The sequence below is a fragment of the Balaenoptera acutorostrata genome, chromosome 21 (assembly GCF_949987535.1).
Source record: "Balaenoptera acutorostrata chromosome 21, mBalAcu1.1, whole genome shotgun sequence".
NCBI lineage: Eukaryota > Metazoa > Chordata > Mammalia > Artiodactyla > Balaenopteridae > Balaenoptera > Balaenoptera acutorostrata.
The window spans coordinates 27,737,951-27,750,989 of record NC_080084.1 but is presented as its reverse complement, the minus strand read 5'-3'; positions in this window follow the sequence as shown (position 1 = coordinate 27,750,989).

Below are 13,039 nucleotides of genomic sequence, written 5' to 3'. Positions count from 1 at the left end.
TCCCTCTTGAGGTGAGCAGTTCTGGGTCTGTGCCGGGAAGGCCCCATAGGGTCCTGCTCAGTTACATCAGGTGTCTGGGCTCAGCAAGCAGGGGAGGTGGGGGGCAGCAGGATCACAGTCCTCTGAGGGGCCTGTTGGCCCCCGGGGTCTTCTGGCCTGCTGAGGTGCTCGGTGTCAGGGAACCTAGGAACCGGCGGCGTGGTGGGGATGCCGGGGACTCTCAGGGCCATGGGGGACGCCTCCCCCACCAGACACTCCAGCAAATGAGGGAAAACCTTTGGGGGATCACACAAGGGAGAGAGTCAAGGTCTTGTTTGTGCTTCAGAAAGACCACATTGGGGTGGGATGTGAGATGCACCATGGGGTGGGGAGCTTTGTCAGGGCCTGATGGAGAAATCAGGCACAAGATCAGGCTAGGGCCAGGGCTGTGGGTGTAGAGGGGAATTAGTGTGGGGACTGGCCACAGGCTCTGGAGGAGGAGCTGACAGCCACTGGGGCACAAGGAAGGGGGAGACTGGGAAACCCCAGTGTTATTGAACCGAACTTGGGTCCGCTTGCCCGAGTGCAGTAAAGCCAACCTACTGACACCAGCTGTGGTGAAGGAAAGTGCAGCGTTCGTTGTAAAAGTGCCAATACAAGGAGGATGGGTGGCTTGTGCTCTAAAACCCCAAACTCCCTGAAGGGTTTCAGCAAAGCATTTTAAAGGCCTGGTGAGGGAGGAGGGGTTCACAGGGTATGTGATCAGCTGGTGCACAGTTCTCTGGTTGATGGAGAGGTAACAGGTGGTTAACATTATAAATTCTTAGGCACCAGTAGCTCTGGGGCTACGTGTTCATGATCATCACGTATTTAATTTCTTCCACTTGGTGGTGGTTTTAGCATCTGTAAAACAACCCAGGAAGCGTGCATCAGATACTATTATCCAGGTACTTCAGAGAGGAGCTACAGCAGAGGATATGGGGGAGGGGGTCTGTCCTGGGAAGGCCCCGTAGGGTCCTGCTCGGTTACACCCGGTGCCTGGGCTCGGCAACCTGGGAAGGTGGGGCTGCTCCTGGGTGTGGGGAGCTGCAGGATCACAGGCCTCTGAGGGGGCCTGTTAGCCCCCAAGGTGAGATGGGGATGCGGTGGCTGGACAGATGCATCTGGCCTGGGAGAGGGGTCCGGGCTGGAAATGTCACTGGAATCATCCCAGGGAGGGAGAGGAAAGGCCAATGGGGGCAGGTAGGTCACAGCAGACTACGTGCAGGTGACTGCGGTCCTGTTGGAAGCAACTCAGAGCCAAAAAGGGGTGGCCATCAGGGGCTCAGCCTCATTCTCTTGTTCCTTTGCTATCTGTAACTTCCCACTCCCACAGTGAGGTGCCTGGCTCCCACCATCTGCCATTTATCAATTCAGTTCTCCTCTTCAGATTACATGTGCAAAGTTTTCATAATTGTTAGCTACTACACTCTGGAAAGAACTTCATAAAATAAAGCCCACTGTTTATGTACGGTCCATTTTGCCTTTAGTCTACAGATTTTGTTCATTTCCAAAGGTAACTTAGGTCAGCACCTTATACCCCATCCCCTACAGTGAGTTTTTTTCCATGCATTTCTAATGCAGTTAGATGCTGTCGCATTGTGTATTCCACCCTGTGGCACTCTTACACCCTAAATAACTAAATTTGAATAGATTATGATTGACCCTTTGGGCTATACAAATCTGTGGGCTTAGACAAATGCATAGTGCCATGTATCCTAAAGTATCACTTCAAACCAGTGAAGTGATCTGCTTATTACTTATGTAGCTTTGCCTTTCCCAGAATGTCATCAATGGGGTCATACTGTGTGCAGCCTCCTCAGACTGGACACTTTCACTTAGCAGTATATACTGAGGATTTATCCATGTCTTTCCATAGGTTGATGGTTCATTCCTTTCTGCTGTTGAGTAGTATTCCATTGCATATGTATGGGAGGAAAAACAATTTTCACTCTGCCCTTCTGGGTTCTTGGTTGAGACTCCCCCCACCCTTAATAAAAGACAGACTACCAGGAGAAAAACAAGTTTGATAACATGTATACCTTCTGAATACAGGGGAGATACCAAGGAAAACTGAGTCACTCCCTGAAATGACCAAAGCCATCACCTTAAATACCATCTTCAGCTAAAAACAGAAGAAAGATTTTGGGGAAGGGGGGAAGCCGGTTATGGCAGGTTATCATGCAAAGCACAGTAAACCTGCTAGTTATGGCAGGTTATCATGCAAAGCACAGGGTATGATTGCTTGCAGATTTAAGTCAGGACTTCTGCATTGATAAGAATTACTTGAGATTTAATTATCCTTCTATTTCTGGTGCAAAGAGGGACATACTCTTACAAATGGAGATTTCTCTGTTGTAAATGTCCTTCACAAAAGGGCAATCTCAGTTTTCTGAGATTCTTTGTGTTTTGTTTGTTTGTTTGTTTTTAAAGCAGACCAAAATCATTCTTATGCCAGAGAGGTGTATTTTAGGGTGGTATATTCTACTCGCCTTGACATGGGTGTACCCCAATTTGCTTATGCATTCATCTATTGAAGGACATTCTGATTTCTTCAAGTTTTTAGCCATTATGAGTAGAGCTGCTGTGCATAATTGCATCCTTGTTTGCATTTTGACATAGATTTTCAAAGCAGTTGCCTAAATACTGGAAGTACAATTGTTGGATCCCAAGGTAAGACTTGTTTAGCTTTGGAAAAAGCTGCCAAACTGTCTTACAAAGTGGCTGTACATGCATTCCACCAGTAAGCAGGGAGAGTTTCTGTTGTTCCTTACCTTCTAGCAATCGGTATTGTCATATTTTTGGAGTTTAGCAGTCCTAATAGGTGTGGTTTGATATATCATGATTTTAATTTGTAATTCCCTAACAGTTTATTATGTTGAGCATGTTTTTGTATGACTTTTACAATCTGTGTATCTTTTTTTGGCTGGGTGTCTGTTCAGATCCTTACCCATTTTTTTATGGGGATGTTTTAGAGGTCTTTCTATATTTTGAGTCCAAATCCTTTATCAGATACAAGTTTTGCGAATATTTTTCTCCCAGTTTGTGGTTTGTCTTTTGATTTTCTGAATAAGGTCTTTCAGCATAGAAATCTTTAATTTTATAAAGTCCACAATATTACTTTTTTCTTTTGTGGATTGGCTTTTTGTGTGTGTTAAAACTCAAAGCTCATAATCTACAGACCAAACCCAAGGTCATGTAGATTGTCTATGTTTATCTCTATAATTTTGATAGTTTTGCATTTTAAGTGCCTGTTAATAAATTTGAGTGAATTTGGTCTCTACATTCATTTCATTCCCTACCGTTTCAAGTTAATTGTTCATTAACTATTTTGGATATTCGGTTCTATTTCGGTTTGAATTTCCAGTTTAATGGATTCAGCAGAACTGCTCTCAGGGGGCGGGGTCTCCGCTGAACGGTGAGGGCGGCTTGGTCTGCACGTTCCCATTGGCTGGCAGGGAACGTGAGCCCGCCTCCCTGACCCTCCGCGGGAACGCGTCCTGCCGGCTGACTTGGCTCCGCGCACAGCTGACGGGAGCCCAGTCTCCTCAGCACCCGATGTGGCTTCGGCTTCTGCAACACTTGGGGCCGAGTCCGTGCTGACGGCCTGGGCTTCAGGACAACTTGGGGTTGAGTCCACACCTACGGGAGCCCAGTCTCCTCAGGACCCGCTGGGGCTTCAGCTTCCGGACAACATGGGCCGAGTCCACGCTGACAGGAGCCTGGTCTCCTCAGAACCTGCCGGGAGGTGATGCCGCTGAGGGAGAAGGTGAGGAAAAGTGGGGAGAAGGTTCCTGGGCGTGGCTGACCGCTGAGGGTGTCTGTCTTCAGAGGACCCAGGAGAGGAAGGGCTTGATGTGGAAAACTGGGTTTTTGGCCCCTTTTGTACGTGGTGTAGACAGAGTGCAGTGTTTTTCTTTGGCGTGTGGCGTCTGGTTTTCCCAGCACCGTTTATTGAGGGGACTGTCCTATCCCCGGCGTATGTTCTTGGCTCCTTTCTTGTGAATTAACTGATCACATACCTGTAGGTTTATTTCTGGGCTCCCTGTTCTGTTCCTCTGGTCTGTGTGCCTGTTTCTGGGCCAATTCCACACTTTTTTGGGACTGGAGCTTCGTAATGAAGTGTCAAGTCAGGGAGCGAGATGCCTCTAGCTTGTTCTCCTTTCTCAGCGTCAGTTTGGCTCTTCTGGGTCCTTTGTGGCTCCACACAAATGTTAAGATTGTTTGTTTTTTTTCTGTGAAATGTCATGGAAATTTTGGTAGTGGTTGTGTGAATGTGTACGTTGCTTTAGGTAGAATGGACATTTTAATAATATTTTCACCCATGAGCATGGGATACATTTCCATTTTTTTGTGTCTGTTCGGTTTCTTTCATCAATGTGTTAGAGTTTTCAGGATGCAAGTCTTTCAAGTCCTAGGTTAAATTTATTCCTAGTTTTTTTGAGGGATGCAATTGTAAATGGAATTGTTTTCTTAATGTCTCTTTCTGATTGTTTATTATTAGTGTATAGAATCACAAATGATCCTGCAGTTTTACTGAATTCATTTTTTTAGTTCTGACAGTCTTTTGGTGGTTTTATGTGGAAAACTGGAATTCAGAAAGCCCACTGTTTCAACTACCTGCAGGTCATCCACAGCACCCAAGACATAGTGGCTACTAATACACTCTTCCCACAGTGCCGCTTAATACCATGTGGACTCCTACAAGCGGGATTCGCATCGCCACTGTGGTCGAATTTGGTCTGGGTAGCAATGTTTGATGTCATCTCTGATTTTCTGGCATGTTATTGACATGGTTGTATTGAAAAGTAATTTATTTTTTAGTAAATTTCAACTGTTCAAACTTTAAATAGCAGTACAAAGTTTTCTACGTTCACACCAAATACTGCAATATGTTTTACCCTAAATAGGGCCACTCTCCCAGGGAACCAGCACATAACCCCAAAATGAGGGATAATTATGGTTTACCCATTATCATTCTATCCACAGGACCACTTCAGCTTTCACCAGCTGCCCCAACTTTGTGGAAATGTCTTTTTCCATTCTCATCCAGTTTTGTTTTTCTGGAACCATCACTGGGGCTTTCCCTCATTTTAAAAACCTTCACGGATTTAAAGTGTACAAGATGAGTATGATCTGGGTGGCGTTTTCTGTATGGCTTCTTTCATTTGGGATGTTTTCAGTGTTTATCCATGTTGTAACGTGTATCATTTTTTTTTCATTGTGATTAAAAACACATAACGTTTGTAATCTAAATCATTTAAAGTATACAGTTAACTACATTTGCATTGTTGTAAAAATATCCTCACCATCCATCTCCAGTATCTTTTCATTCTCCCGAAGTGAAACTGTAACCATTAAACACTAACTCCCCTCAACCCCTGGCAACCTTATTCTACTTTGTCTTTGAATTTGACTTCTCTGGATACCTCATACAAGTGAAATCATAGAATGTTTGTCCTTTTGTGTCTGGCTTGTTTCACTTAGCATAATGACTTCAAGGTTCATCCACATTGTAGCCTGTGTGAGAGTTACCTTAGTTTTAAAGGTGGAATTGTATTCCATTGTGTATATACTACATTATGTTTATCCATTCATCTGCTGAAGGACACTTGTGTTGCTTCCACTTTTTGGCTATTGTGAATAATGTTGCTATGAATATGGGATACAGATATTTGTTCCAGTCTTTGCTTTCTAATATTTTGGGTGTATACCCTGGAGCGGAATTGAGGGATCCTAACATTAAATCTACATTTAAGTTTTTGAGGAGCTCCCCTACTGTCTTCCACAGCTGCTGCACCATTTTACTTTATTCCTTTATATGGCAGAATAATGCATATTATGGATCTACCCTATTTTGCTTATCCATTCACCCGTTGGTGGACATTTTAATTGTTCTTACCTTGGGCTATTGTGAACAGTGCTGCTTTGAATATTGGTGTACAAGTTTTTATTTGAACACCTGTTTTCAAGTGTTTGGGTATATATCTAGGAGTGGAGTTGTTGAGACATATGATAATTACATTTTTATATTTTTGAGAAAATGCCAAAGTTTTGTACACATAGATTGTACCATTTTACATTTCCACAAGTAAAGTTTAAGAGTTCCAATTTCTCTATATTTCCATCATTTGTTATTTTTATTTATTTTTAATATACCCTTTCACATACACTAGAATGGTTATCACTTTGTGGTTTTAATTTGCATTTCCATCATGACTGCTGATGTTTGACATCTTTTCATGAGCTTGAGACCATTTGTATGCCTTCCCTGGAGAACAGTCCATGCAAGTCCTTTATCATTGGGTTGGTCTTTTGTTGAGTGGTAAAAGTTCTTGATATATTCTGGATAAAGACTCTTATCAGATATATAATGTCCCAATATTTTCTTCCATTCTGTGGGCTGTCTTCTTACTTTATGAATAGCCTCTTTTGGTGTACAAAGTTTTATAATTTTGAGGAACTCCAGTTTACCGATTTTTTTCCCTTTCATTGCTTGAGCTTTAGTGTCAGATCCAAGAAACTATTGCTAAATGCAAGGTCATGAATCCCTTGGTTTATTCAAGAGTACATACGTCATCCCTCGGTATCCACTGGGCTAGGATTTAGGTCTGGGGTTTGAGTCAGTGTCAGGCTTTAGGGGTCAGGGGTCAGGGTTGGAGAGTCAGGGTAAAGGGTCTGGAGTTGGGGTGTTAGGGTTAGAAGTTAGGGTTCTTTAGGGTTAGGGTTAGGTTTAAGCATAACTGGCCCCCGTTGCCCTTCCCTTCTCCTCTCTGAGGTCTCCAGGATGGATAGGATTTGCCCAGGGTCACACATGAGTCAGGGAGTTGAGCTGGACCACTGTTTTTCTACCCCCCAGTCCTGGGCTCTCAGAGAAGAATGAAATGTCTGTACTGTCTCCGAGGGTTTCACGTTGAACTCGATGTCAGTCACGGGTTGTGGAGGGTGTCAGGAGTCATGCCTGGTTCCTTCCTGCCCTCCCATCTGGGAAAGGTTGTGTTGGCCCTGCTCTGCCTGGGCAGCCCCAGTGCCAGCAGAGTGCCCAGACAGGAGGGCACTCAGTGGACAGGTGTGGATTAATGCAGGACTGGGTGTAGCAACCTGCCAGCCCCCTGCCTATTTGAGGGCTGGTGGGGCCCTCCTAGAACTGCAGGCATCCTTTGTCCCATCTGAGTGGGTATCAATAGACAGTCAAGTCTCAGGCAGGACAGTCCTTGACCTCTGACCATTCAGGCAGGCATCTGTGGTCCTCTAGCTCAGTTCAGCCTGGGCCCTCTCAAGACCACATGGACAGTTAGTGAGCTGACCATGCTGCTGAGCAGTGGAACAGCTACCTGGGCACTGTAGACACTCCTTTGAGATGGTTCAACTACCAACACCCATGTGGCTGAGAAAAGGGCCTCCTCTTCACAGCCTTCACAGCCTCGTAGCCTGCCAAGAGAGGTAATAACCCTCTAAATATTTGAGTGTGTCCCTGACACAACAACCATACAGCAGACCATGGCCCTGCAATCCTTTGTCCTTTCAGTTGTTAGAAATTTTGACATTCATATTCATTAAGAATCAAAGTTATGGGAGTAACTGGGCCTCCCAGTGGGAGGTTCACACTGAGACTGCATTGTCTTGGAGAGCCAAATGCATCCACGTGGCCGCTGGAAAGCCTGCCAAGTATGGGTTCCATGGCATGGAATAATTCTTGAGCCTCCCATTACCTCATTGCACAAGAGTTTCCTTACCACCCTAGCATTTGGTTTCTTCCCTTAGTGTAAGAGACAGAAGAAACTGGAAAAGGACCAGTATTATTTTTAAGGGATGGGTAATTAATATGGCCAGGGAGATGGCATAACTCAAGGGCTTCCACCTCTCAGGGGCAGGAGTGAGGTCTGTGTGTCTTCTGAGGGCACGTGGGCTGTTCTGGGCCAGCCTCTGAGATGTGAGGACCTGATGCCCAAGGCAGGAGACTTGAGTTTACCAACAACAATGATCCTGCCTTTTCAGCAAGTGAAAGAACTTCTTGCAGTCTTGGGAGGACAGTAAGAGCACTGAAGGAATAGCTGCAGCCCCTGACCCTAAGTGAACCCCTTTCTTCCTTTTGTGTCAGATTCTGTGCTGTGCAGTGAGCTGTCATTGACATAGCATCTGCTGCTTTCCTCCAGCCAGCACCTGTTCTCATGCCCAAGTCTAGTGCCTCAGTTTTCCTTTGGGAATTACATCTCACTTGCTTCCAGTCCAAATAGTTCCAGAAGGATAACCCCATGTTCCACCCAGCTCGAAGATGGTTTTACAACCCACATCTAGCCAGTCCCATTTTCCATCTTCTGGTGATGGGTCAAGGATGAGAATGAAACCCAAGCCAGGCCAAAGGTATTCAAAACCATGACTTTTCTTAGAACCCAAGAAAAGGAGAAACTTTTTCTCGGAAAAAGGATAGTGAGTGGTTGTCAGCCTAGAAATGCTGTTGGCCCAAGGGCAGAGAGAGAGACTGTGCCTGTGAATGGGGTCCCCCAAAGGCACTGAGCAGAACAAAGGTTTGGAGAGAAGTAAGGTCACACTGAGAGAGTGTGAGACACTGGACCTGCCAGGTCCAAATCCATTCTTAAACTTGCCACTTGCAAGTATTAATTTATTTCTACCCTTACAATAAATACTAATTTATTTTACTTCAGTGTGTGTGTCCAGTCGCTGGGAATAGAAGAAGTCCTAGTTGACACATCTGGATCAATCATCCCTGATCCTTCCTCAGGTGTCCTCCCTGGGTAGGCGTGGCTGGGGGAGATGAAGACACTGGGTGGGGTCATGTACTAGGGGAGCTGCCAAACAGCTGTGTCCCTGTTCCTTCCCTGTCCTCGGAGAGGGAAACCCTGGAACAGTGATAACCAGCATGGGGAAGAGGTTCCTCAGTGGTTAATTGGTCTTTTTGTATTTTCCTTAATTTAGGGTCCATTTTGGTAATGTGTTTTTACAAAGAAATCACCCGTTTCCTCTAGATTTCCAGTTTGTTACAATAGGTTTCTCTTATTTGACTTTTAATTTTTCCAGTCTAATTTCCTACAGAATCATCACAGATAATGAACAAATATTGATACTTTGTTATTAACTGAAGTCCCTATTCATGTTCCCTTTGTTATACCTTTCCTTGTTACAGGGTCTCAAAGGACATGGGGTCATCATGTCTGTTTAGTCTCTTCTGGGCTTTGACAGTTGCTCAGACTCTCCTTGTTTCCATGACCTTGACAGTGTGGAGGAGGACTGGTCAGGTATTGTGTAAACTGCCCTGCACTGGGATTTGCTTGGTGTTTTTGTTGTAATTAGACCTGGCTTTGAAAAAGCAGATCACAGAGGTAAAGTGCTTCCTCTTCACTATATATATCGAGAGAACAGGCTCTTAAGGGAACTTCTCACTTATATTCTTAACTTTGGTCACCAGGCTGAGGTAGTGTTTGTGAAGTTTTCCCACAGTGAAGTTAATTTTTTCCCATGTCCATCCTGTGTGTCTTATTTAGGAGGAAGTCATAATGCAGAAGCCACACTTGAGGAGAGAGGGGTTAGCTTCACATCCTTGATGGACAGCTGAGTGTCTATATGAATCGTTTAGAAACTTTCTGCGTAGGAGATTTCTATTTAACATCATTCATCAAAAACTATGTAACTTATTTTTACCAGTCTGGACACATGAATAATTATTGTAAACTTTTGGTTATAAGCCAGCACTACATTATTAGACTGCTTAGTTCATTCTTGCTTTGGCTGTTGAGAGCTTTTTCCAGTTGTTCCTGTTTTCATTTTACATAAATTTTCTTTTGTGGGTTTTTTTGGGGTACTTCTTTACTTTCTGATATTTTAAGATTATCCTGCTTCATATATTTACTGTCTCAGTCCTAGCATCAGCCCTTTCTTCAGAGAGCCCTCGTTCCTTTTATTAGAGAATGGTATTAAAAACTTACACATGGGAGCTAAATATGCTCAGCTGACAGTGCATGGAAATATATGCATGTATCCCAGCCTATGCATATACACATAATTATAAAGATTTCCATGTGGAACTATGTGTATCTCTGTTAGGCTAAAGATAGTTTATACTGATGCCTCCAACCTGATCTGTTATGACATGGGTATTGTAACCGTCTCCCTTTGTTTGTCTGTGACCTCCCACTCCAGTGGTAAGAAACCTGGCTTCCACCATTCGTCATTAAATTCAGTGTTTGTTCCATTCGATTACTGATATAGTAGTTTCAGTACTGTTAGCTACTGCTCCCCATGGGAAGGAACTTACAGAGTCCACTGTGTGTACAGCATATTTTGCCTTTGGCCTACAGAGTCCGCTCATTTCCAAAGTTAACTTAGGTCAGCCCATTTTGTCCCACCACCAATAGTGAGTTTTTTTCATACCTTTCTAAATCAGTTAGATTGTTTGTTACATTCTGTATGCCAGTCTTTGACACTCCCATATCCTAAGTAACTAAATTTGAATAGATTATAATTTACTTGTTGGGTTGTAAAATATCTGCGGGTGTAGACAAATGCATAGTGACAGGTATTCACCACTAAAGTATCACATGGACCTTTTCAACCACATATTCCGTAAACTGTTTACCATGTCTGTTTTGCCTTTTCTAGAATGTCATATAAATGAGGTCATACAGTGTGTAGCACTTCAGACTGGATTCTTTCACTTAGCAATATAAATGTTAGATTCACCTTTTTTTTTTTTTTTGCATGGGTTGATGATTCATTCCTTTATATCTCTGAATACTATTGCATTGCATGTATATGAGAGGAAAAATAATTTTCCCTCTACCCTTCTATGTTCTTCGTTGAGATCCCCCTTGTAATGAAAGGGAGATGAACTGGAGTAAAACAATCAGAAATTTAATATATACCATGCATACCTCCTGTATAGTTGAAAGATACCCAGGAAAACGTAGTCTGGCCCAAGCCATTACCTTAAAGGCTACCTTCAGCTAAGAACAGAAGAAAGATGTTAGGGAATGGAGGAAGCCATTTAAGGGAGGTTATTAGGCAAAGCACAGTAAACAAGGGTATGGTTGTTACATAGATTTACATCCAGACCTATTTCATTGACAAGCTTTTTTTTTTTTTTTAATATATTTTATTTGGCTGCCCCAGGTATTAGTTGCGGCATGTGGGATCTAGTTCCCTGACTAGGGATCGAACCCAGGCCCCCTGCATTGGGAGTGTGGAGTCTTAACCACTGGACCACCAGGGAAGTCCCAACAAGTTTTTCTTGATATTTAGTCATCATTCAATTCCTGGTCCAGAGAGGGACATACTGTTACAAATGGAGATATCCTTAATAAATGTAAATTTACCTCATAAAAGGGCATTTTCTACTTGGTTTTCAAAGATTCTCCTGGGTCTGCTATTCTTTTAAATTAACCTGTCTAAAATAATCCTTTTGTCAAATGGGCACATTTTGGGGTGGTGTATTCTGCTCCCCTTGACATGTATGTGCCCTAATTTGCTTATGAATTCATCTACAGAAGGACATCCTTATATCTTTAAGTTTTTAGCCATTATGAATAGAGCTGCTGTGCATTACTTGATGCTAGTTTTTGTTTGAACACAGGTTTTCAAAGCGGTTGTCTACATACAAGAGGTACGCTTCTTGGATCCTAAGGTGAGACTATTTAGATTTGGAAAAAACTGCCAAACCATCTTCCAAAGTTGGTTGTACATGCATTCCACTAGCATCTTGAGTATATTCTTGTATGCTTATTTAGTATCTGTTTATCTTCTTTGGCCAGGTGTGTGTTTCAATCTTTACCAAATTTTAATGGCATTGTTTGGTATAATTTGAGTACAAACCCTTTAGTGAGATATGTGTTTTGGAAATAGTTTCTTCCAGTGTGTGGTTTGTCTTTTGGTTTTCTGAATAAGTTCTTTCATAGAGTTGAAATTTTTAATTTTATAAAGTCCACATTATCAATTATTTTTCTTTTGTTGATAGACTTTTGGTGTTATGTGTTTAAAACGCATCACCAGACCCAAGGTCATGTAGATTTTCTTTTTTTTTTTTTTTTTTAAAGGATTTTCTTATTTATTTATTTATTTATTTATTTATTTTTGGCTGTGTTGGGTCTTCGGTTCGTGTGAGGGCTTTCTCCAGTTGCGGCAAGCGGGGGCCACTCTTCATCGCGGTGCGGGGACCGCTCTTCATCGCGGTGCGCGGGCCTTTCTCTATCGCGGCCCCTCCCGTCGCGGGGCACAGGCTCCAGACGCGCAGGCTCAGCAATTGTGGCTCACGGGCCCAGCTGCTCCGCGGTATGTGGGATCTTCCCAGACCAGGGCTCGAACCCGTGTCCCCTGCATTAGCAGGCAGATTCTCAACCACTGCGCCACCAGGGAAGTCCCTCCCACTGTGCCTCTTAATACCACGTGTACTCCTACAAAGGAAATAACAATCACAACTTTGGTTGAACTTTGTCTGGGTAAGTCTTGGCCTCTGTAACGAAGTTTGATGGCTGTCTTATCTGATTTTCTGGCATGGTACTGACATGGTTGTTTTGAAAAGTAATTTACTTTTCAGTAACTTAAAATGTACAGAAAAGTTTCAGTAATGCCAAAAGTACTCACATTTGCCACTTCACACAAAATGTTCAGTGTGTTTTACCCAAAACAGGGACACTCTCCTGAGGATTCAGCACATAACCCCTAAATGAGGAAATCATGATGTCTACATTATAATTTAATACACAGACCCTCTTCAACTTTCACCTGTTGTCCCAACTGTATGAAAATGTCTTTTTCCATCCCAATCCAGTTTTCTTTTTCTGGAACCATTACTGAGTTTTTCCCTCATTTGGACAGCCTTGATGGATTTAAAGCAGACAAGATGAGTATGGGATCTGGGTGGCCTTTTCTGTATGGCTTTTTTCACTAAGGGTGTTTTTAATGTTCATTTATGTTGTAAGAAATATCGGCACTACACTTTTTTTTCATTGTCATTAAAAATACAAAACATGACATTTACCATTTAATTCATTTTATGTATACAGTTTTG